This window comes from Tachypleus tridentatus, chromosome 9 (assembly GCF_004210375.1).
Source record: "Tachypleus tridentatus isolate NWPU-2018 chromosome 9, ASM421037v1, whole genome shotgun sequence".
Lineage (NCBI taxonomy): Eukaryota > Metazoa > Arthropoda > Merostomata > Xiphosura > Limulidae > Tachypleus > Tachypleus tridentatus.
Window position 1 is genome coordinate 89001708 of NC_134833.1, and position 25387 is coordinate 89027094.

A 25387-nucleotide genomic window follows, 5' to 3' on the forward strand; every position below is an offset into this window, starting at 1 on the left:
TTTGAAAACCGCTAAGAAACTAGATGTAGAACGCAATGCTGAAAAATATAATAGGCCTGTAACGGATATACTGTTATACATTTATTTTAATATATGTTATTTAAAACTATCAAAGTATTAAATACGTATGTGCGCGTGAGCATGCATACCTGGCACAACGTAGAGATATTTTGACATGAATACCATATTTGCAGGTTATTAATACTGTTATCGATACGCACGTGGTTTTCTTATTTTAAATCAATTTCGGTCAAGCCCAGCTTGTGTATCTCATCTGATGATATCAAGTAAATCCGGTGAAACATTGCAATAAAATTTTACTGCATATAACGGACAAAAACTCGTCTAAACATTATGTACCCTATGGTTAAGTATACATTTGGAGATTAACAGAAGCAGGCTACCATTAAAGTCATTATGTTAATAATAAGCTTTTAGGTTTGTTTGTTTTTCTTAGAGCAAAGCCACATCGGAAATCGAACCTCTGATTTTAGCGTTGTAAATCCGTGGACTTACCGCTGTACTAGCGGGGTGGCAACTTTTAAGTCCAATTGACAACAGAAATGGTACACGACTTTCTGTTTAAGTACTTACTAAAAAAACATTTATTTTCTCTGAGTCACTAACAAACAAATGCAGAATTGACCTTGAAATTTCTGCAAATAACATTCAATCTTTGAACTGACAACTTCAGCAGGTCTGTCTGATGATTTTCATAAGGGGGTGTAGAAGCTGTTGTTGAGAGCGATAAAACTATTCATCAAGTGGTTTTAGTCTATGAAAATGAAAATATCATAAAGGAGAGGGGATATTGCCCTTCTACATCCTCCTCATTTAGCGTCCCTAACATTTATTTATAACTTCCAGCCAGGGTTAGTATTCAAAGCTTGCATATCCTTTTTTCCCTAATTTATCTGCAAATAAACTAACTTATAAAACAATAATATTAAAGACATACGTATGAAAAGACAATAACTGCATAGACACGTTTCTTTTATTGTTGTACATATATATATATATATCAACATTTATCATTTCATAATTTTATTCGTCAACTAAACTGTTCATAATATTATCATGTGCAAAGTAAGAAAACTGGTGCCGTTAATTTTGCTCCATAAATATGAAATGTTGAATTTGCAAAATTTTTGAATATTAAAGAGAAGAACATGAAGTTTTCTACAAATAAAAACCACTTTAATGTGAGAAATATATTCCTAAAATGTGCTTATGGGACAATTTTTCTATATTTGAAAAACCTACGGTTATTAAAAATGTATTAATGGAAGAAATCTATAATTATTAAATACTAAAATTCACCCGCATCTGCAGAAAATTTCATTAAAATATAAGCACGATTAACAGAAAAAGCCATATTATAATAATAACAACCACTGAATATTGAATGATTGCAAATGTCTTATCATTAGTAAAGACAGTACAATGGAAATAAATACGTTTTAATGAAATATCTATTAAATTATTTCTCAAAAGTATATGAAACTATGAAATAGATTTAGTAACAGATTAAAGATAAATGCGTACGGAATATTTTATAATATTCTTATTATATAAAGATATATGTATATATATATATATATATTTCTATTTTTGTTTAGAAACAGTATGTTTATTTGTTTCATTATTGAATTTCATGCGAAATCGCCCGAGGGTTATATGTTCTAGCCTTTCCAAATTTTGAAGTGTTAGGCTAGAGTTTTTTTTATTGTTTTACGAATTAAGCACAAAGCTACACAATGTGCTCTCTGTGCTAAGCCCACCACGGGTATCGAAACCCGGTTTTAGCGATTTGAGTTCGCAGACCTGTTGCTGTGCCACTGAGAGGCGATAGACTATATATTTGGTTTGTTTTGAATTTTGCGAAAAGCTACTCGAAGGCTATCTGCACTAGCCGTCCCTAATTTAGCAGTGTAAGGCTAGAGGGAATCTAAAAAATGACTCACTATTAGACTTATATTAAACATCATCAGCAAGTGTAGTTAGAGCTTAAGATGTAATATTTCCTCTTTAAAAGCATGAATTATAACAGGTGTTATGTTTATGAAGTATTTTAATTAATGTAGAAGCTGTGCCAAAATTAACTTAACTAGGCCTAAATTGCAGCAGAAATTTGTGTTGATACTTATTACTATACGGTACTATACTTTCACGTATAATATGAAAGTATTTCATAGTCTGTTTGTTTTTAATTTCGCGCAAAGCTACTCGAGCCCCTAATTTAGCAGTGTAAGACTAGAGGGAAGACAGCTAGTCAACACCACCCACCGCCAATCTTGGGCTACTCTTTTACCAACGAATAGTGGGATTAACCGTCACATAATAACGCCCCAACGGCTGAAAGGGCGAGCGTGTTTGGTACGACCTGGATTCGAACCCGCGACCCTCGGATTATGAGTCGAACGCCTTAACACGCTTGGACATGCCGGGACCCATAATCTGTTTAACAGAAATGTGTTGTTGTCTTCAAGGTCGTTTAATAGGCTGTCAGAATTAAGTACATATTTAACTCGCTAAAAAGAAAAAATATATATACAGCATGTTTAGAGCTATTTTTTTCAGCAACGTGCAACACCTTTCTTTAACACAAAAGTTATATTTCCACAAATAAGAGGAAAAGACGAAAAAGGGTGACAAGAGTTTAAACTATAAACTAGAGTGTTCTGGATGTTCAAAATAGCTTCTAAATCTGCGTGACCCTCAGACAAATAGAAAACTAAAGGGTTTATCTGCACGTGAATATTGAAAACACGGAAATATAACTTATGAAGAAGAAAATAGACTACTTGTGAAAAAATGAATCCAGACTGGACGGAAGGTCGGTAGAAATATCGATAGGAAACAAATGTGAACGACCACAAATAAATAAAATGGTTCTGTCAAAGATATATAAATCATAAAAAAGTTTATGGCTGAAACAGATTAAAGAGGTAGAATGAAAAATAAAGAATAATACTGTCCTAAAACATTGTTATCAAATGCTAAACTAAATGTTCTAAGATGAGATGTATTTCATATAACACTTTTAACTGGTTGACGAGATTTGGCATTTACTGAACAAAGTTTTTCCCTATGATAAAAGCAAGTGTCATAATTTGGCTTAATGATTGCGCTTATTTTTTTCTATGGCTCAGATTACTTAGAAAAATAAATATTCTAGGCAATCTCTGTTTAATTTTTTTCATTTAATAAAGGCATTCCTGGTTGATTGCATTTTCTATACAAACTGTTTATCATACAGGTCAAGTAATTGTTCAGAGGTGAAGCTGTTTATAGACCAGTGTGCCAATCAATTAAAATAAAACATTCTAGGCGAAACATCGCCAAAATGCTTATTTGAAGTAAACGGAAAGCTACACAATGGGCTATCTGTGATCTGCCCATCACAGGTATCGAAACTCGATTTATAGCGTTATAAGTCCTCAAACATATCCATAAGAATGCACCATTACATTTTAAAAAAATTAAATTTTTTTCTCGGAAGAACATGCCTCCAGCTCTATATTCAAGGTGATCTCCATGTGTTTACGCTTTCGGCGAGCATATTAAATGTTTCTAGATTTTACTTCATTCATATGAAATGAGTTATTGAAAAAAAATTAATAATTATATTTTTGTCCTTTTATTAACATTAAAATAAATTCATTCAAAATATTTTGAAAAATGACAAAATAATTAACTTAAAGAAACTATTATAAACTGTTCACTTTATACATTAACTCTGCACTGGATAACCATTTTATATATATATATATTAATTTATAAATTGACAATTTGAGTCATGTTAAAGATAAAAAAAAATGTTTCTATAAAAAACATCTGTTCTTTACAGCTTGCAAACTGCTCAAACCTTTTAAAAATAAACTATTTCAAGTTAAGTTTACGTGCTCTAGTTTTGGTAACTAAATAGTACTAAAATTTCATATATGTTTTTTGCTTACACCTTTGTCATTTGTACTTCGGTAGGCGCAAATATTGAAAAATATTATAAATATACTTATTTAGATAAAACGTTCTTAATCTATGCTTTCTTTACCAATTATTTTGAGCTCCCCAGTAAATTCGTTAGAAGTAATTTTGTTTTGTTTCTTTCTGAGAAGAAATGTAGTGTTCGAAAATTTCTTACCACTCTAGAGTATAAGGTTTCTGTATCCAGTATACTGAATTTATATAAATCGTGTATTTTCACTTACTAATACATATCTGCTTGTTCGTAGTACACGATTTTTTCGTAAACAAATATATGTAAGACCAGTGTCTGCCATAACTAGGATACAATAAGTCGGGCAAAATCTTTAGTCAAATTATTGAAGCAATGTTATTTTTGTAATGTTTTAGTATAACTTTAATCCTTTATGGCATCAAAATTAAATCTTTTTTGGATATGATCAAAATGAAAATTTCCTCGTTTGGCTTACATACAGAACGTGGTTTGATTTATCCGGATATTTTTCTCCTCGAATTTTAAGAAGAAATAATTTATTTTATATATCTTAAAATACTTAAAGAATTTGTGGTTTTCCTCACTGTTTAGTCTAATCATCTGTTAGATATATGTGATTACAATGATACTCATTACTAACAATTATTTTTTATGTTCTTACTGTTATTTTGTTTCAAACCTCATATGCGTGGGTTTATACATTCCTTTCTGTTTCATTTATTTTGCACAAATATCACGTGGGTTTATATGTTCCTTTATGTTTCTTATGAGAGTAAAATGACATCTGCCGTGCTTCGTTTTTAGGTTTTGGTTTTGATGAATATAACCCCAACAATTTGTCTTCTTCACATGGAGGTTTCGGTGTGAGGGGAGAAGAAAACCCCGATCCTGGTCTCTCTTTCTCTGGCGTACAAAGAGGCGGTGATTCTCTCGAGGGTCCTGGTGGTGGCTTTTGTGCTCTCTGCTGGCGTTGCCTTTTTAATTGTTTTGTCGTTAAGTGTGATCCATGGTATGAAGTGAGTGTTTTGAAGAAAGAACAGATGCATCCCATACCTATGAAGAAACAAGATATATTTGAAACCCCAAAATAATGCTTCTCTTTATTAAATGAGAGTCTACGCTTAATATTCAAATAACTTCCGGGATTTTGAGCACGCCATTACATACTACATCCTTTCACTCATAATGTATTCGTATTTAAGCTACAATTCGTGACTGATATACAAATATACTGGAATTCTCTAATTTGAATTTTGGGTACAACTTACATTTTTACACAATTAATACTGCTTATTATTATTAAAACTGTAAAATAAGTATCCATGTACCTTTGATGATATAAGACTAGGAAATTATAGTTGGGTTCCTAGAAACCGTTTGCTACGAAACATTACACAAATAAAAGCTTTCAACTCTAAAGCCAGGTCTTTCTTTATAGGCGCTTTCAATATGGAACGAACGAGCTCTTCTCGACGGTAGCATTTATACAAAACCTTCAAAAAATTAATTTATTTTTCATAAGTATGATAGATGTATTTAGCAACTTAACAAATAGCATATAACTTACGTAATTTAAATAAATAAAAAAAACTGAAAGAGTATAACAATGTACAACGAACCATCAACCAAAGCAGCTCTGTATTTAATCAAGAGAAGGTATCGGTACACAACAAACAAGCTGAAACAATTGCGAAACTACATCATGAAAGATAATACAATAACAACCTAATCTTGTCATAAACAGATCAGATCGACAACTAAACGATGTTAAACTGTTGAACTATCACTTTTGAAGAAAGGCCCAAACTTCGCTGTCAACCACAAGACAGTTCCCCGCCTAGAATTAAAAAGCAACCTAGAAAATTTATCCAGAAGACTGGTGATTCACTAAAAAAGTAGAAGACAAAAAAATCTGGTCATGTGGCTGTAGAATGAATTGGATTGCTTATTATGTTTAGTTTCATTATATCCCTGCTCATTCTTAGTGAGCCATAACAAATAAAACAACGAAACTCAATATTCACAAGAATATTTTGTTATTCAACATAAAGCATATAGTTTTAAAACAGAAATACATCTTTGCATATAATAATAAAACACCAACGAACTCACGTCATATATAAGTAATGCTATTCAGTTCTTTACTCTTGATATTTCAACTAAACATTACCATCTAGTCATGAAATATAAAAATATATATCACTTCTCTGAAACAGGTAATAATTAGATTTATAAGTTTGATTTAGACAAATAATGGTAGACAGAAATGCAATAACTTGAACAATTGTACCACAAATAAAACACAAAATAGTGACGTTTACTGGATCCAAATCGAAACCAACCAATTACTGTAGCTGAAAATAATTAGCGGCTTACCAGGCTCAAAAGAAGCCAGACCAATCGTGCATTTTCAAGTAGAACGAAAAATAATAATGTCCCCAGTCTAACAACGTTAATTTTTGGACTTATAAGCTAAAAGTAGGGGTTTGATTCCTCTAGTGAATAGATAGTAACAAGTGGTTTTGCTGTAAAACAAACAAATGAATAATGAATAACATAATGCCAAATTTAGAAGTAAGCTAGCCAGTTAAGAGTGTCCTTCACAAAAATAAATTAATTTCCGACACACCAAATGTAATTGGAAGCAGATGAATCAAATATTTCATTTAAGAAAAGAAAACTAAATACCAACATGTCAGCTTTAGTCACGTTATCCACAACTGTCACAACACATCCGATACAAAATGAAATGACCAATCAACCGATCTTTCCACTTACCGATAACAACTAGTTACATGCTTTTATTCTAATGATTTTGTTGTTGTTGTTGTGTCAGAATTTTTTATTAATGCTGTGCAATCGTTCCTAATTTCGACCTGAAATATAGGGAAGGCAGTTGACAAATTTTGTCAACTCTAACAGCTGTGAACAACATTTTTTTGACACTGAACTCATAAACTCACTAAATACTAATTAATTTTACCAATGATTATTCTTATTATAATACTTGATTTTTATCTGTCCTGAAAATGCGCGTGCGCTTTATTTCGACTGATGTAACTATATTTTAGTGAAATTTGTGTAGCAAAATATTAAAAATATTATCTAAATTTTAAAAATCGTCTAATGTTAAACCGCAGAATAATTTTGTAAGTTTATTTATTGTTAAGATGAAGGATGGTATATTTTAGCTTTAAAGCAATAAACGTACACAAGTTAGTGTTAATTTAGTTATTTTTCGAATATAAGCCGTTAATAAAGACTTAACTGAAGGAACGTGCATTTTTCGATGTCGGTGATTAAAACTATTTAGTGTTATTCTAGATTTGTTTATTTGGTTGTTTTTTTAATTTCGAGCAAAACTACACGAGGGCTATCTGCTCTAGCCGTCCCTAATTTAGCAGTGTAGGACTAGAGGGAAGGTAACTAGTTATCACCATCCACTACCAACTCTTGGGCTACTCTTTTACCAAAGAAAAATGAGATTGACCGTTACATTATAACGTCCTCACGACTTATAGTGTGACCATGTTTAATGTGACGGGGATTCGAACCCGCGATCCTAAGATTACGAGTCAAGCACCCCTAACTATCTGTCCATACAAGGCCAATTATTCTGGAAAACCTATATATAAGAAAATACTGTCGAATACTGGTATTAATTTGACCACAAATATTTCACGAATCTATGCAAGTTTGTAAATAAAACACTCTCACCTGTAGATATTAGACGAAGCTTCACGATTAGTGCATCATCATTGTTAGCAAATCCTTTCTATAAAACAACTAAATTGTAACAATGAAAATATAGCTTAACACAGTATTTTCAGAAACGATTCTTTAGAATAATTTATAGGAGAAGGTTCTTGTGATTGTTACTTAGGTCACTAGATATTTTGTACATTACACCACCTATAGCATAGAAAGAATATGAGTTATGAGATATCCTTTATAAAGTTGTCAGTTATATCAGAATAAGTCAGCCTAACTAGAGTGGTGATCCCTTCCACAACAACAGACTAGTAAACACAAATATATCTACTTTTCTTGAGACCCTCATACCAGTAAGTTCTACAATTATAAATTTTACTCTAAAATTGTCATTTTGTCAAGAAACTTCCGGTAGCTGATGATTATAATTTACTCAGTATTCTTCAAACTGAAGTATACCAGTGCAACTCCAGGCTGTCAAGTTATCATGTATCTTTGCCTAAAATGAACAATGTAAGAAGCTTCAAAAATTATAATTAACGTAAAAACTGCAACTTGTCTCTGATTATTTGAGACCCTTGTTATTCGTATAGACATTCTTTGGACTTGATGAGACACTAAGTGCGAGAAAGCTTATGGTTGCTAACGTAAAAAAAAAAAAAAATCATTGTTATAATATTTATGTGCTCGTGATACAAGAGAAACAGTGAGAAGACAACATACGACTTTATTGCCAAGAGTTACGCATATATACATAACTGGAGTATACTTACTGGTACTATTTTTTCTTCTATGCTGACACAAGACATAATAGATATGAACGAGTTGCTGATAGATTTTATGATACTAATAATTTTACGTGAAGTAAACGTGCTTTCTCTACAATATACCTTATCTTTTTCACATTACTCTCATAAATGGAACTATCGACAGCGTTTATCAAGAGAAGAAAACAAAATCATGTTGAACATGAAGAAAAAATTAAGCAACTTTTGTTGTGGAAACAAACAATAAGAAGCAGCAGAACAAAAAAATGTTGTTGTTTTTTACTATGAAAGTATAGTGTGGATGAGTTTTTTGCTTCTGTTAGATTCTCCTGATTCAAAATACAAAACTGTTTTTGTATTGTATTTTTACATTTTAAGGTGAAAACACTATAATGAATTTAAGACTGTCTCAAATTCAATGCGAATTAATATTTGGCTGAATTACTCAACTGATTACTCCGCTTAAACCCCCTCAACACAGTTTATTCAATCAAAAAATAACGTTTAAACTGTTATCTTCCAAAACTCAAAGTATTCTATTTTCCCTATCCTACCCATGAAAAGAGATCGGGTACCTTCTTATATGCTACAAGTATAGTAAGAGCTTATAATTATTTGTAGGCTAGATTCCATTCGACAACAAAACATTTGATACTTCAAAAAATATAAGTGATGTGGGGTAATTTGATGATACTGATTTCAAATATGCAGCCAGAATCTATCTATTTCTTCTAGGTTTAGAGTTATTATAATATATTAACATTTTATCAGATCTATGTAAAATATCAACTCTATACAATAGATTTATGTTGTGAAATTAAGTTTACTTGGTCAGCTTAATGGAAAAATACATGTTTTTAATTACTTTAAATATTGACTGTATTGTATTGACGTAAAAGTTCAAATATATTGTTCATATATGCTTTATATCCTCGATGTAATTGTAGGGAATTGCATCATTTTATTCTCATGCTCAACTGCAAAACTCGGGAATCATGAAACTCTCACGTGTTCAGTTTGCTAGAGCATTCGAGACGTCCGTTCAGTGAGCATACAAGAGGAGGAGTCATAGCCCACTCTATAAATTGCCTCTCACTCACTCAGTTGGTCACTTCACCTCGCTCCGTGAACAGTCAAAACAAGCTACGATCTCCTCACATCATGCCCGCGATATAATAAAATTATACAAATTTTGTTTTTAAAATCTTTTAAACTCTAGTTCTGTAAACACAAAATTATTTTATATTTTTAGAAAATTATTTGAAATGTTTGTGCTTTCAGTTCAATTAAAGCCCGAAAGTGTAAAAAAATCACCTAAACAGTATCTAGTACATTTGTGTGAAATATATCACGGATTTTTAATGCACTAATGAAAGAATAATGTACTGAACATCATCTTCAACAATGAAGACTTTTATCAACTCATCTAAAGTTAAAGTGAAAGATGTACGTTTGCACAATGAAAGCACTAAACGACTCCATCAATTCCTGTTACTCGTGCTGTGCACATGAAAGAAACTTATCAAAGCATGCAGATTATACATTTATAAATGCAATTCTAAATGAACAAAGTTAAATAAGAATTGAAACCTTCACGATATAAAATAATATTTCAATGAACCTGTCATAACTCAAGTACTAGAGGTTATTAATAGCTTTCGGCATAATTTTTGGAATCAGCATCGTAAAATTACTGACAAACAGATGATTTTTTCTAATTATAGAGTAAAAAAACTTATTCCTGTAAAAATAAAACCATTAAAAATAATCTTGTACAATGAAATGAATGGTGTTTTCTAGTGGTACTGTGATACGGAACTGATTTGTTTTCATCTTATCATCATTTTGTACATATTTTTCAGTTGAAACACTTGAGACATAAATAAGAATACTAACATTCTATAGTAACTTTGTTCTATTAATCCACTATAACAATATTTGTTGTGATTTTGTAGATGTACCACTGACCTTCTAACTAATCAATCCATATGAAATAATTGATAGCTAATGAAACAGAAACGGCACCACTACACAAAAGCTTCTAAATAAATCTCTTTAAGTACTGAGGGTAAAACCTGAAAAATTAAATTGTTTTAAAGCATAACATGCTAACTAATACATGGTAAAGTAACAAGCATATAAACAGATTAGGTCACTTGTAATATGTTTATCATTTAAACAACTATTTATTCTTTAAAACAAATGTAAAAAGATTTTCATAGATACTAAAATACGCATTTTTGTTTTAAAATTTCCATTACAAAATATATGAATAACTATGTGGCAAACATAAAGTTAATTTTCTCTTTCTCTCTCTTACATATACACAAAACCTCCCTCTGTCTTGTAAATAAAGTTGAATATCAACATAATTTATAAAATGTTTTTACATTTTCAGCATACCAATGAATCTGTGATGTATCACCTAGTCTAATGAAAGGTTATGATAAAATTTACATATATTGAATAAATTTACTGCAACATGAATAATAATGATATGTTTCAGTTAGGTTTCATATAATGTTACATAATTTTTTAATTTAATTTTTCTAACAAAATATTCATCAACGAAAGCCTTCATCTGAAATAAAACTGTTAACAACAGTGTGTGAAGCAATTGAAATAGAGTCTGCACAGATCCAAACTTGCTCTTCATTACCTCAGTTCTTAATAAAGGGTGAACATGCCCACGCTGTATTTGGTTTGCCAAGAAAATTAAATAGAAAGTTGCACATGTATATCAAATAAGTTCATAAATACCAAAAAAACTTGAGATTCAATGACAGAAAGGAAAGACTAAAGAGAAATATTGAATGTTTCTCACGTGTTGTTTATTCGCTGAAAAAAAAAAAACTTTATTTTTGCAGGCTGTGCTGAAGTTTTAAAGTCCAGTTTTGAGGGAGAAAAACAAATTATAATGGAAGTTTTGGCAAAGAAAGGAAATAACAATTTTAGTTATACTTATCCAAAGGATATTAGAGCATTTGTCATAACTCTCCAGTTTTCTTCCTGTACGATTTTGTTAGGAAAACCTTTCACCTTGTTCTAACATACTTTAGGTTAATAACATCATGTCAGAGTAAAGTAAATGAGGAACCTGTTTATACCAAGGGTGCCTTTGCAGCCCTCTAAGTAAGAATTGTACACGACCAACAGAAAGGGTGTAAAACTATATGTGCATTAATGCTGGATGAAAGGGCCATAAGAAGACACATTGAGTTTATTAATAACAGGTGCTGGAATTTGGTAGATGTTGGCAATGCACAATGTGATGCTGCTCCAGTTTCCAAAAATTCTTTTGTAATCATGGTTGTTTCAGTAAATGATTGTTGTAAAATACCTAAGAAATTTCTTGGTACAAGGACTTACTGGTGAGGAAAGAGTTAACATTGTGATTGAGTCTCTTCATCGGTTGCACATTTTACGATGATGAAAGTGTTGTACTAGTGGGGGGCGAAAGTGTTGGGTTCAGATTTAAGTGTTGAAAGTCTGAAACCATGTTTTCTTCATCTATCTGACCCAATCAGTTTGGTTCATGTAATGTTTGATCCATGCCATGAGCTTAAACTGGTTAGAAATGCATTTGCAGAAAGTGACACCTTTTCTGATATGCATAGTAAAGTGACACAGTAGTCACACATTGAGAATCTGCTCAAATTACAGAAAACTGAATGAGTTCAGCTTGGCAATAATTTAAGAAATATTCGTTTAGAATTGAAAAATAACAAAACGAAGGCGAATCTTGTTGCTCAAGTTATAAGTTCAAGTGTTGCTAGTGCACTACAATACTGTGGACATGATAATGAACCTTTCTTTTCAAGGGCTAAGAAGGGGCTGTAAAATTCCTTAAACTTTTGGTGGCACCTTTGATGTTTTAAATGCCAGAAACCCTCTTAGAAAGGGGATGCAAAGCCTCAGTGAGTGTAGCAAACATTAACAACTAGATGGGAGTACTTAATGAAACTAAGGAATATAGCATGTCTTTGAAAGACAAATAAGGTAAAACAATTGTCACAAGTAAGAGGAAAAATAGTTTTCTTGATTTCTTTGTTTGTATTGAAAGTGTTCAGAATGTTTTTCATGATCATGTGGGAGATTCAAGTCCATGTCTATGGCATTTATTGACCTACAAAATAAGTCAGGATCTCATTGAGTTGTTTATTCATCTATCCGTGCTAAAGGTGGTCTCAACAACAAAGTACCTGCTCAATAGTTCTTGGCTGCATACAAAAGGCTACTTGTGTGTCACAATATAGTAGCAGACACAAGTGACTGCATCCAAGACAACACAAACATTCTTGGTGTGCTACCAGATTTTGATAATTTAGCTGATCATCTCACAGTCACTTCATGTTCAGATATCTCTGTCTTGAGAAAATATGACCTCTTATATCAAAAGCCAACTATAAATGGACATGATTATGTTGAGATTCCAAACTTAATCAATTTGTCTTCTTACAAGGAGGCAATAGTGTCCTATGTTGCTGGGTATGTAGTTTGAATGGTTAAGAAAAGACTAGATCGCTAGTATTATGTGGAGGCATTGTCTAACAAAGATAGAAAAGACTATGCCTTCGTATTTATAAAGGACAAGGGAGGCTTGTAAAAGGTATCTTCAAGTGTTATCAAAATGTGTGAGGAGACTGAAAAATATAATCAGCATTTGTTAAAGTCCACATGTGATAACTTTTTACAATAAAATTTTATCTGCTGTTCTCTGAAATCTCTCATATGTGAACCTGTTTCCAATACTTAATGACTGTTTGATACTGATGTTATTAATTACAATTCATGTCTCCTGGTTAAAGTCGTTTCTGAATCATTTGCTAAGATAAGATTAAAACATCTAGGTAAACAGTTCAATGAGAAGCTAATAGGACAAAAATAAGAAGAGAACTGTCAAAACTAATTCGAATTAAACACCAGTAGCAATAAAGATAATCTAGAAATACACACTATAAGTGTTCCAGTTAAATAAAGTTAATCTTGAGATACATACTACAAGCGTTCAAATTACATAAAGTTATTCTTGAGGCACATACTATAAATATTCAAACTATATGTAATTAATCTTGAAACACATATTGAGGCAGGTGATGAAAACCAATCGATCATTATTAAGTATTTTCATTCGTTAACAATTTTTGTCTTCTGACATGTTTATATTACAAAGGATGATTTTAAATTTTCGTTTATAGGTATATATCTTTTAAAATATAATAATAAAAATGCACTTCATCATTATCAGATCACACGGTTCTTTAATTAAGCTGAAGAAATAAGCTTGTAGACCAATGACTTAAAACACCATTGTGTACCCTGCTATAACCCCAAAACAAGTAATATAACGCTTTCTTTCTTTCATGCCACATAGTGGTTTTTCTGTAGACATATACTGCTAGAAATTGGATTTCGATATCCGTAATGGGCAGAGCGCAGACAACTCTTTGTATAACTTTGTGCATAATAACGAGACAACAACTTCCTTTCACAAAATGAACATTTATCCTATTTATGGCCTATTTCATAACGTAGTAAAATAAATATTTCGTATTTCTTATTTAGTTCTAGATATATTACAGACCCTAGCTTTGCTCACTAAACTTGTAAAATCATATGTTGTATACAAGCTGAACTTACACATTTAATAAGAAAATAGAGTGACGCACACAAATTCATTCAATGTTTCATTTGTAAATGCTAAATTGTATATCATAACAATTAATGCTCTTTCAGTTTAGACAAAATAAAATTAAACTTGTTTCCATACAAAATACAACCACATTCTTCATGAACACAACGAATGCTAAAATTTAACAAGAATAAAAAAAAAACAATTTAAAAAACAAAACACAAAGCGCGATGTATTTCTTTCTATGCTTTTTATTTTAAAAGAACTGCAAGATGGAGGCATTTTTTCTTCAATTACAACAATATTCCTACATATAAAGTTTTGACTTTCTAAATACACTTGACGCAAATTATGCTTTTTATGAAATATTTTGTCGTGAAACTAATCTAATATCTGCGCCCTCTTTCGATAATAAAGTTTTTGTAAATTATAAACAATAAAACAGCAGATTGCAAAACATAAGAGCTTTTAATCTTAAACCAAGTCAAGAATTAAAATAAACTAACGTAAAGATAAATAAACAAAGTAAAAATTAAAATCGTCACGTTTGTTACATAAAAAGCTGAATAAAACAGACTTTTAAATAACAAAACAACATTGATAAAATTACGTATTGGTAAAAAGTACAGTAAATGTTCATATTTGAAACGCCTCTCAAAATTAAAGTTGAAAGAAGAATGGAAATGTAAAATAACCGGAACTACATTCAGTATAAAATAAGATGCGCAACTTTGTAGAGACCTTTTTCAATAATGTTTAGTAATTTGTTTGGTTTGGTTTGGTTTATGAGGTTATGAAAAACATAAATCAAAAGAAAATCATTTTAAAACAAAAATACCAAACTCTACAACCAAAGCGTTTAAGAAAGGAGGATCTTTCTTCATGGTGGTTTGTTTGTTTGAAGTTAAACATAGCACAACAAAATGGGTTATCTGTGCTCTGCCCACCGCCAGTATAGAAACACGGATTTTAGGGTTTTAAGTCCGCAGACATATCGTCTAGCACTGGAAAGTTCTCCATCAAGAACAAACTGAGAATGTTTGGTTAGTTTCGATGTATAGTACATCCAATGCTCTAAGAGTTTGGATAACGTAACATACCGTTACAATTAAATATTCATGAGTCAAGGATTGATTCGTTATTTATTTAGTTTTTAATTTATTCTCTTCCCCAAAACATAAATTTAAGTGAAGAAAAAATAATGTACGGACCTAATCTGTTTTTAATTTACTACTTTTCTGCAACAAACTAGTTTCGTTGAATACCTAGCTCGTCATTGCTGAGAAATAATGGAAAATTAATTGTTATGCTATGTTGCGTTATACAAACATGTGAAACATTTCAGGGTAACAGTAGATAATAATCAACTATTCATACAAACCGAGAAAAATGTCTACATTTCAATACGACATTACACTTACTTTATTTACTTACTATGCTCTTTCAAGTAGCTTGTTTGTTTTTTAGTTTCGCGCAAAGCTACAAGAGGACTATTTGCACAAGCCGTCCTTAATTTTGCAGTGTAAGACTAGAGGGAAAGCAGCTAGTCATCATCACCTACCGCCAGTTCTTGGTCTTTCACCAACGAATAGTGAGATTGATCGCCACATTATATAGCCCGACACCTGAAAGGGCTAGCGTTTACTGAGACGGATATTTGAAGCTACGACTTACAGTCGAGCGTTCTAACCACCTGGCCATGCTAAGCCCTTCCAAGTGGCACCGATAAGCTGACGCAGCGAAAGTACTGAATCGAAAAATATTTCCGGCTTCTGCATCATCGTTTCTTCATGAAATTCTCTCTTTGATAATGAAAATAAATTACAAAGTAAAATTTTTACATTAGTCAACACAAGAAACACGAAAATAAAATTAAGAAAACTAACCTATAATTTCATACCTTGTGATTAATTTATCACCTTAAATACACAATTTTGCCATTTACATCGGCGTGGTACCCTGCTGGTATAGCGGTAAGTCTACGGATTTACAACGCTACAATCAGGGGTTCGATTTCCCTCGGTGGACTCAGCAGATATCCCGATGTGGCTTTACTATAAGAAAACGCACACATATATATTGAAGCTTAATAATAGTTTTTTAAAAGAAATTTAAAGACCTAAAGAAAGAGATGACTTTTTGTTTATGCCGAGAAGTATCTTTTGAATAGATCGGAGTAATGTATATAACCACTGCTATCTGATCTTACGTGAGATGCGGAACCTCTTTGGAATTTTTACTTAAAATCTAAAGGTAGAAATACTTTAACTGATTTTAAAATGTTTCAACAGCATTGCGAATAGATATTTAACTAACGTATTTCACTATATTACACCACTTTGTCCCATTCCAAATAGTAGCTTCAAGAAAATTTAAATTATCTTCTTAAACCCAAACATTATACTAACAAAGTTCCAATATTTTTCTTCATAGAAATTCCAAATTCTATACGACTATTTGAAAATACGAAAGGAATAGGGAATTTTAAATCAAATTAGAATATTTCAACCCATTAAATAAACTGCCCAATCATTATATGACGTTACTAAAATACTGATGAGGAAGGACTAGGCTGGCCTTGTAGTTAACTTACTTATATAATTTAGATGAAGGGGTTTCAGATATCATGTTGCTTTGCGCGTTATAAAAGTGAGAGTCGATCCCTTTACTTTGTTGAAAGAGATAGGCGTTGTCTTTGTGACGGTCATTACAGCTAGTTGACTGTCATTCCTTTAGTTAGGAAATCACGAACTTCTCTACATGAACCAGTGGGGCCTCTGACCCTACCGTTTAATACATAAGTGTATGAGGTTCCGCTCAGTAGGCAAGTTATTTGAAATTGATGAACGATCGAATTTCTGGTAAAAAGTGTTAAACATAAAAATCAGTTTCTACGCACGATATATATTACCTTGAAATGTGCAAGCATTCAACACAGTTACTGGGGCTAGAAGGTAATACACTTTTATGCCATTAGGTGTAGGGTGTTGCTGGATTCGTAAGTGACTTGAGCTAAAATTATGTAATCAAAGCAGAAGATTATTTCGACATTCATATCACGTACTGGAAAACATCCCTACACGCAGAGAAAGCAGAATATTATGCGGTTTTCTAAAGCAAAATATTTAAACACGATTTGCTCGAGTTCGTTATATCTAAAGCAATTTTGAGGTATTTTCGCTAAAAAAGAGCAGTAAATGGAAGCAACTGTAGTTTTGGAAATAGAAAGTTTCCTTTCCATGTGTATGAAAATTATCTTATAATCAGAAGCGAGCAGCAGCTTAGTTTAAAAGCAATATGGAATAGTATTCCATTACAATAGTTCAATTAAACTGTGGTTAGGTTTTCTAAATATAAAGTAAGGCACGAGATTAATCGTGTACAAGTGGAATAATCCAACAGTCTGGTTTTATGAAGACAAAAAATAATAATTGTGTTCTCAATGTAATTTTAACCAAAAATTATTCAAATTTAGCCATTAGTTTATTGAAGTTTTTTTAACAATAAAGTCGATATTTATCAATACTTCACGATCAGAGAAAGTTGATTAAGTAATCATAACTAAAATAATTTAAGAAAACAATATCATTAATTTTATATCTCGAACTGCTTTCAACAGAGTAGGATTATTTAAAATACAAAAACTTATGGATATTAGACTGTATCGTTTTTAACAATCCTGAAACCCTCGCTATTATAGCTATATTTGCTCGTAATCTTAGTAATATTTCACAAAGATTTGCCACAGAAGACATAAGTTACTCTTAAATCCTATATCACCTAATTCCCTCCTTCTCAGTGACTCAATGATAAATCTGAGTGCTTATCAGGCTAAAATTCAGGTTTCAATACTCACTGAGAACACAGCACAGATAAATCATTGAGTGGCTTTGTATTTATCAACAAACAAGCAAGCAAAATAATGTTTTAAGTGTAAATATATATGTGTGAGTATTTACATCATAAAGAAAAAATGTTCGTAAAACTTACTTAAAATAAAAATAATCTATATTTACTCATGATAGTCTCTCTATAACCTATCAACTTTAAGTACACTTTAGTTAACGTAGATCATCATTGAATATTTCTATTTGATTTTAGTAATCTGGGTTAATAGATTTAGTAAATGTAAAGCTCATAAAAAACCTTTTTAAAATATTTCTTAGGTTTATAGATACTGGTTATCTTGTTGCATACAGATACATGCAATTTCCCGTTGTGGGACAGTGGTAAGTCTATGGAATTACAACGCTAAAATCCAAGGTTCGATTCCATGCGGTGAACGTAGTAGATATCCCAGTGTGGTTTAGCTTTAAAACAAATAGACAGTTTAATCGTTATAAGAACATGGCCCAGCTAAAAATGCACACTACATAATATCTCAAAAAACACTTATAATCACAAATGTTTGTTAAATAATAACCTATTTCATATCTATAAGAGTTTATTATACTACTTAAGTCTCAAGACAGTCGCAGTTTAATAGAATTGGATCGTGTTTCACAAATAAGTATTGATATTTCTGTAAAGTGTTGTTTATGAGTAACAGAACATACGGTAAATCAAACATTGCATGTCATCGTAGCTGGTATTGAAAATTATGTGTTAAACAAAGCCGTTGCCAGGGTGAGATCTGCAACTAAACACACCTGAACTACAGACATTAGGGAAGAGCGTATTTGAAACTAAATAAAAATCGTAATCGTAACATATTTCCTGAAATTGAAAATGAAATTAGTTTAAAATATAGTCGGACAGTTATTAAAAAGTCCTCACAGTTTTGACTTGTGCCAAGCCGCCCAGATCTCTAGCGACGTGTCACGCTATTTGGTAGACTTTAGCTATACTTTTGCAACAAGATATTTAAAATTATCAACTTTATGAGACGAAATTCATGTTTCTTATGTCTTTTTCTTTGACATTCACTTCATAAATGTTTATACGTCACTAATCGCCATTTTTTCTTAATGGAACGAACTTTAAAAATATTTTGGGAGTAGAGCTTATCACAAGAAATCTAAACATCTTGACCACGTCAAATTCGTGGATGTAAATAAATGGTAAAATCTAAGGAAATGTTCCAAGTTGTAAAGCTGTCCTGTCTTCAAATTTAGATGGATAAGGAGAAAAACATCATGTGTTACAAAAACGTTTCAAATCAGCACAACCTGATGAATAACTATCTTCAGTGTTATGCAAAAATCTAACCTACATAAAAGCCTGTGTGTCACGTCACGTCACACTTGACACGCTCGAAACAGAATGAGAAATCACAAAAGCCAAAATACGTTTATCCAGGTAGACAAGTTTGATTACTGTTTTTCCTTTATAATTTTAGTGACGTTGATGCAGGTGAAACGTAAATCCTTATAAGCGAAGTGAGTGTTGGTATTAAAAAAGCTCAAAGTAAGACATGCCCCCCAGTGGTTCAGCGGTGTGTCTGCAGACTTATATCGCTAAAATCCGGGTTTCGATATCCGTGGTTGGCAGAGCACAAATAGCTCATTGCGTAGCTTTGTGCTTAATTCAAAACAACAACAAGTAAGACAGTTTGGCATCACCTAGCCTAAAGTACATAAAATTTATCATAAAATTAAAGTATTGATTAACTTTCAAACTTAAATCGTTTCTGAATTAAGCCATATTCCCTTACATCACCAATGGTTTTTAATAAAAGAAGAATCAAACGTCTTTAATGAACAGTGTGTGTGTGTGTCTTTCTTATAGCAAAGCCACATCGGGCTATCTGCTGTGCCCACCGAGAGGAATCGAACCCCTGATTTTAGCAACGTAAATCCGTAGACTTACCGCTGTTCTTGCAGGGGGCTTTTACTGAACAGAGATTTTAAATTAAGAAATCAACAAATATTTTTTCAGTTTTGTATTCTACACATTTCATTTCATACATTCAGGACATGGACTAACAGCAGTATTAGGTTGTAGTTTTGTTGCTAAACAATATGACATAAAAACCATTGACGGAACAGTGTTACCAAAACGCACTGGTTTTTCTATATATTAGAAGCTACCCTGATTTTTTTTCACCAATAATTACTTCATGAATACGTCACGAATTCATTTCATGGATGATCTTAATTGTAACTGGTTTAAAAATAAATTTGTCGACACTTAACTGCCTCCACTGCACTTTTCTGCCTCTGTTTGTCAAGGCTGATTTCAAATTTATTTATTTCAGTTACTCCTAAAATGTGTGATTAGGTGTGGGGATGGCATTACTTGCTCCGTCATTTTTAATGGGCTATACGCTAGTTCCTCAAATGAACAAACAATCTGAGGAACAACATAGTATTACGAAAATTACTTCTATACATAGATCATGAAAAGCAATATGATGCTGATAAACAGAGCCTGAGAAAGAATGTGGTGCTATGTAATCTTCTACAAAAGCTTTACAAGGAAATCTATGTGTTATCAATTAGATGGATGTCTTTTATCCTTGTTTTGTTTTTTCTTATATATAATTCATATTATATTATTTCAGTATTATTTCAATTTATTGTATCAGATTTTCTTTGACATAATGGATATCTGCAGATAGATCTATCATGTTTCTAAGCTTTACTTTTTGGTGATCTCTCTGTTTCTCCATTGTGTAGTTGTTTCCATTCACGGGAGATGCTATAAGTTGGTGTTTTTCCTATATTATGGCATTTCAGGTGATTTTGTGTGTACTAATTTCGATCGTATTGTGTTGTGGCTTCTAAATGCTGTTATGACTTTCTTCTGTTTACGTATTCTCTGTATATTGTCAGAAGGATATCTGACATCCCTGAATATGGTTGTATTTCAATAAGTTTATTGCTGTTTATTCACAATATTTATCTTCTTTTATCAAGTACTCTGTATATCTATTGTTGAGAAGGGTCGTGTTGGTATTTTTCTTCTATTTTCTTAATTTTCTAGGTATTATAAATCTTGAACATTCCGGTAACCGGGCAGTCTATGACGCCTGTGTTTACACTATCGAGGTGGTTTTGTTTAAGAATGATATATTTACCCATACCCGTGTGTTTTTCCTGTAAACTCCTATGGTATATGAGTTACCTGTCTTGGTAACCATCACATCAAGGAAAGGTAAATAGTTATCTTGTTCTGTTTCTGTTGTGAACTTGGGTTCCTTCATTTTTACTATTAAATTTAGTTTCAAGGGTATCACTTTCCTCCCTTCAAAAAGGGCAGATAAATCCCTACCATTGAACATAGGAGCAATTTTTGAACACTAAGGTATAAACGATTAACCCTTAATACCAACAGCTACAAAAATTACAGACTCACATGATCCGATCATCTCTTAATATCAACAGTTACAGATGATTACAGACTCACATGATCTGATCACCTCTTAATACCAACAGCTGATAAAGGTTACAGACATCACGTAATCTGATCATATCTTAATATCAATAGCTGCAAAAGATTACAGACTTCACACAATCCGACCACCCCTAAGTACCAACAGCTACAAAAAATTACTGACTTCACATGGTTCGATCGGTTCTTAGCCGGCCCGGCATGGCCAAGCGCGTTAAGGCATGCGACTCGTAATCCGAGGGTCGCTGGTTCGCATCCCCGTCACGCCAAACATGCTCGCCCTTTCAGCCGTGGGGGCGTTATAATGTGACGGTCAATCACACTATTCGTTGGTAAAAGAGTAGCCCAAGAGTTGGCGGTGGGTGGTGATGATTAGCTGCCTTCCCTCTAGTCTTACAGTGCTAAATTAGGGACCGCTAGCACAGATAGCCCTCGAGTAGCTTTGAGCGAAATTCAAAAACAAACAAACAGTTCTTAGTTATAACATTAAAGACCTTAAAACTCCATGTTTAGAAATGTGTTTAATATGATGATAAATGTTTAAACTCTAAAGAATTTCATCAATGTTCTATAGAATGTTTTTAAATATTACGCACGGTTGATACTTAATATACAGAATAAGATATAAAGTAGTCTTTGAACTTACTTCTAGCGGCCCGGCATGACCAGGCTGGTTAAGGCGTTCGACTCGTAATCTGAGGGTTGTGGGTTCGAATCCCCATCGCACCAAACATGCTCGCCCTTTCAGCCGTGGGAGCGTTATAATGTTAAGATCAATCCCAGTGTTTGTTGGTAAAAGAGTAGCTCAAGAGTTGGCAGTGGGTGGTGATGAATAGCTGCTTTCCCTCTAGTATTACACTGCTAAATTAGGAACGCCTAGCGCAGATAGCCCTCGTGTAGCTTTGTGCGAAATTTAAAAACAAAAATAAAACTCGTATCTAAATATGTTAAGCTCTAAACATATAAAGAGAATGTTTAGGTCCAAAACTTCGTTTGTATTTTTTAATGTGTCATTTATGTATGGGTGTAGGACAAACATATTCCTTCAAAATAACATAAGCCATCTTTAATGTTTATTTTTGTCAGGCCTTTTTTTAACGTTTCTTTTATGAGACTAATACGAGTTCTCTTATGTTTTGTTTTATGATACTAGCATGTTTTCTTTGATGCACTTATTCTCAGACTAACGTATCTTTTTTGATATTCCTGTTCTCAGACAAACATGTTTTTTTTTATTCTTTTTTTCATCCGGTAAAATAACGTGTATTCTTTTACGTTTCCTTTACGTGACTAATAAGTTTTCTTTGTTCTTTTTGTCAGACTAATAAGTTTTCTTTGATATTTCTTTTGTCAGACTAATATGCTTTTTTCGGAGTTTCATTTTTGAGAATAACAGTTTTTTGGAGATTATTTTGTCAGATTAACATTTTTTTGGTGTTTCTTATATCAGACTAACAAGTTTTCTTCGGTGTTTCTTTTGTCAAAATGACATTCTTATTTGACTTTCTCTTCTGTGAGATTAAAATACCGAAATTAAAATATGTCACCTTTCTCAGATTAGTTATAGAAATTTTGTTATTAAAAGTATATTACGTGCTACCATAAAAACCAATAATATTATATTTGAAGAAAAGTACAGTTTCGTACATCTAAACTTTGTCTTCAAATAATTTTCAAGCACTACACTCACATAACAAATATTGACCTCCAACAACCTATAAAGACTTGCACCTCAAAATGTTTTCAAGACTTTCACTAACAGATAATGTTGAACTTCAAAAAAATTCAATCTCTGCGTTAGTATATAAAAATGTTAACCTCAAATATTTTCAAGACTTACACTAGCATATAAAAAAATACTGACGTGAAAAAGTTTTAAAGACTTGAACTATCACGTCAGTGTTGGTCTCAAAGATTTGTCAAGACTTATGCTAACAGAATAAAATGCTGATCTCAAAAAGTTTTTAAGGAAGTGGTTGAAATACGTTAAATCCTCTTAGATGAACTCGAAATATATTGTAAAAATGTTAATTAGGTGTAAGATATTCGGAGAAGTTTGGGGTCGCTTTATATAAACCGTATGATACTACGGGTTTTAGGATTATTAACAAAAAATATGATATTGATATTTTAACTGACGTAGTTATTTCATTTGCCCGTCTGTTAATGTTTACCCATTCTAAGTAGAACTAAACTCCTGTCTCTTTTACTTTTTGTAAACATTTCTCGTTTTAAACTTGGTAATGTTCTTATTTTCATAATTCACAGCCACGTCTTTTATATTTTTAATCATTATTGGAAAACATAATGATAAAACACTTAAGAATAGTCTCATTAAGTATTTTACTTTTTCTCCATTGGACGATGCCCTCTCCCACCAGTGGCGCAGAGGTATTCTGCGGACTTACAACACTAGAAACCGAGTTTCGATACCCGTGGTGAGCAGAGCATATAAAGACCATTTGTGTAGCTTTGTGCTTAACCTTAGACAAACAACAATCACATTAACTGTATTTTTATCACACGTGTTTTGTTTATATCGTTAGGAGTACTCTCAGAAGGGTAAGTTTGAGATAACGTAGACTACGATTTAAAAACTTCGAAGTTAAGTTCCAGTCGAGTGAAACGTATCACTCTTCCTTACCTCTATATACAGTTAAACAAAGATTCAGAGTAGCTTCCAGGGAGTGATGAGGTGATACAACTCATTTTATAAATGCATATATTATATGCGTTCTGGTTTGGTTTGAATTGAATTTCGCGCAAAGCTACACGATAGCTATCTGCACTAGCCGTCCCTAATTTAGCAGTGTAAGATTAGAGGGAAGGCAACTAGTCATCACCACCCACAGCCAACTCTGTGGCTACTCTTTTACCAACGAGCATGTTTGGTACGACGGAGATTTGAACCCGTAACCCTCAGATTACGAGTCGAATGAGTTAACCACCTATTTATGCCGGGCCCAATATGCGTTCTGTTTCCAGTTAAATGTCAAGCAAATTCTATAGATACCTTTTGGCATCTAAGATGATTTTACTAGCTTTATAAATAAATTACTTCCCGAAATTAGCACTGATGAAATCATTACTACAAAACATATCATGCACGTCTGAAAATACAAAAGTAATTTATCTCTGAGTTCAACTTTATGAGCACATGTGCTAACATTTAGCTACTGATCAGAGCTTTGAATGGTTCTTAAGCCGAATAACATGGTTAACTGCCACTACATAAAGAGCCTAAAGCTTATGCAAAATGTTCAGTTACAATATGGGTCGAGCCTTCAATCCTATATATGTAGCTCGATACGATAGCCATTAGGTCACACCTGGTTCTATATAACATACAGTTTCAGTAAACTTCTTAAACTATTGTAATTATCTTTTACACTTCAACCATTAGTATACTGTGTGTATTTTTTTATAGCAACGCCACGTCCGGCTAGGTGCTGAGTCCACCGAGGAGAATCGAATCCCTGATTTTAGCATTGCAAATACGTAGATATACCGCTGTACCAGTGTGGGACTATTATAGTGTAATGAAATAAAACTCCTCAGTTAAATATTTTAATAGCTTCCAGATTTTCATTTCTAAATTCTAATTAAATATAGCTTACTCATTACGTAGATAAAATGTGTAATATAAATAACGAAACAATCTACTTAATTTTATATGATATAGTAACTGGCAGTATGTGATGTCAAATAAACAAATAAAAAAAGCAAATAAAATTTGTAATGAATAGAAAGCTATAATTTTCAATAAAGGTGTTACCAGATTACCTGAAATTTCAAATTTCGTGCTTGTTGTTTAGTGAAATGTTCCCACTAAGTGCCGTCCCTGAGCCATATTTAGAGAGTACGCTTTCTTCTTCCGCTCACTACATGAATACCTACAATAAACCGAGACCTTAGCTATCTTACAGGGAAAGCAACGTGGTGTTAGGTTTTCTGTTCTGCTGGTTGTGGCTTTCGGTAGCAGAA

The 25387-nt window shown here is 32.4% G+C and overlaps 1 long non-coding RNA gene across 1 annotated transcript; it reads right to left on the reverse strand.

Moving 5' to 3' along the window:
• Positions 1-1036: 1036 nt before the first annotated feature.
• Positions 1037-25387, reverse strand: LOC143225705 (uncharacterized). The gene is made up of 3 exons (XR_013013997.1): positions 25187-25387; positions 15972-16125; positions 1037-5014 (listed from the first exon to the last, which is right to left on the reverse strand). It is a non-coding gene; the product is annotated as an uncharacterized LOC143225705 (long non-coding RNA).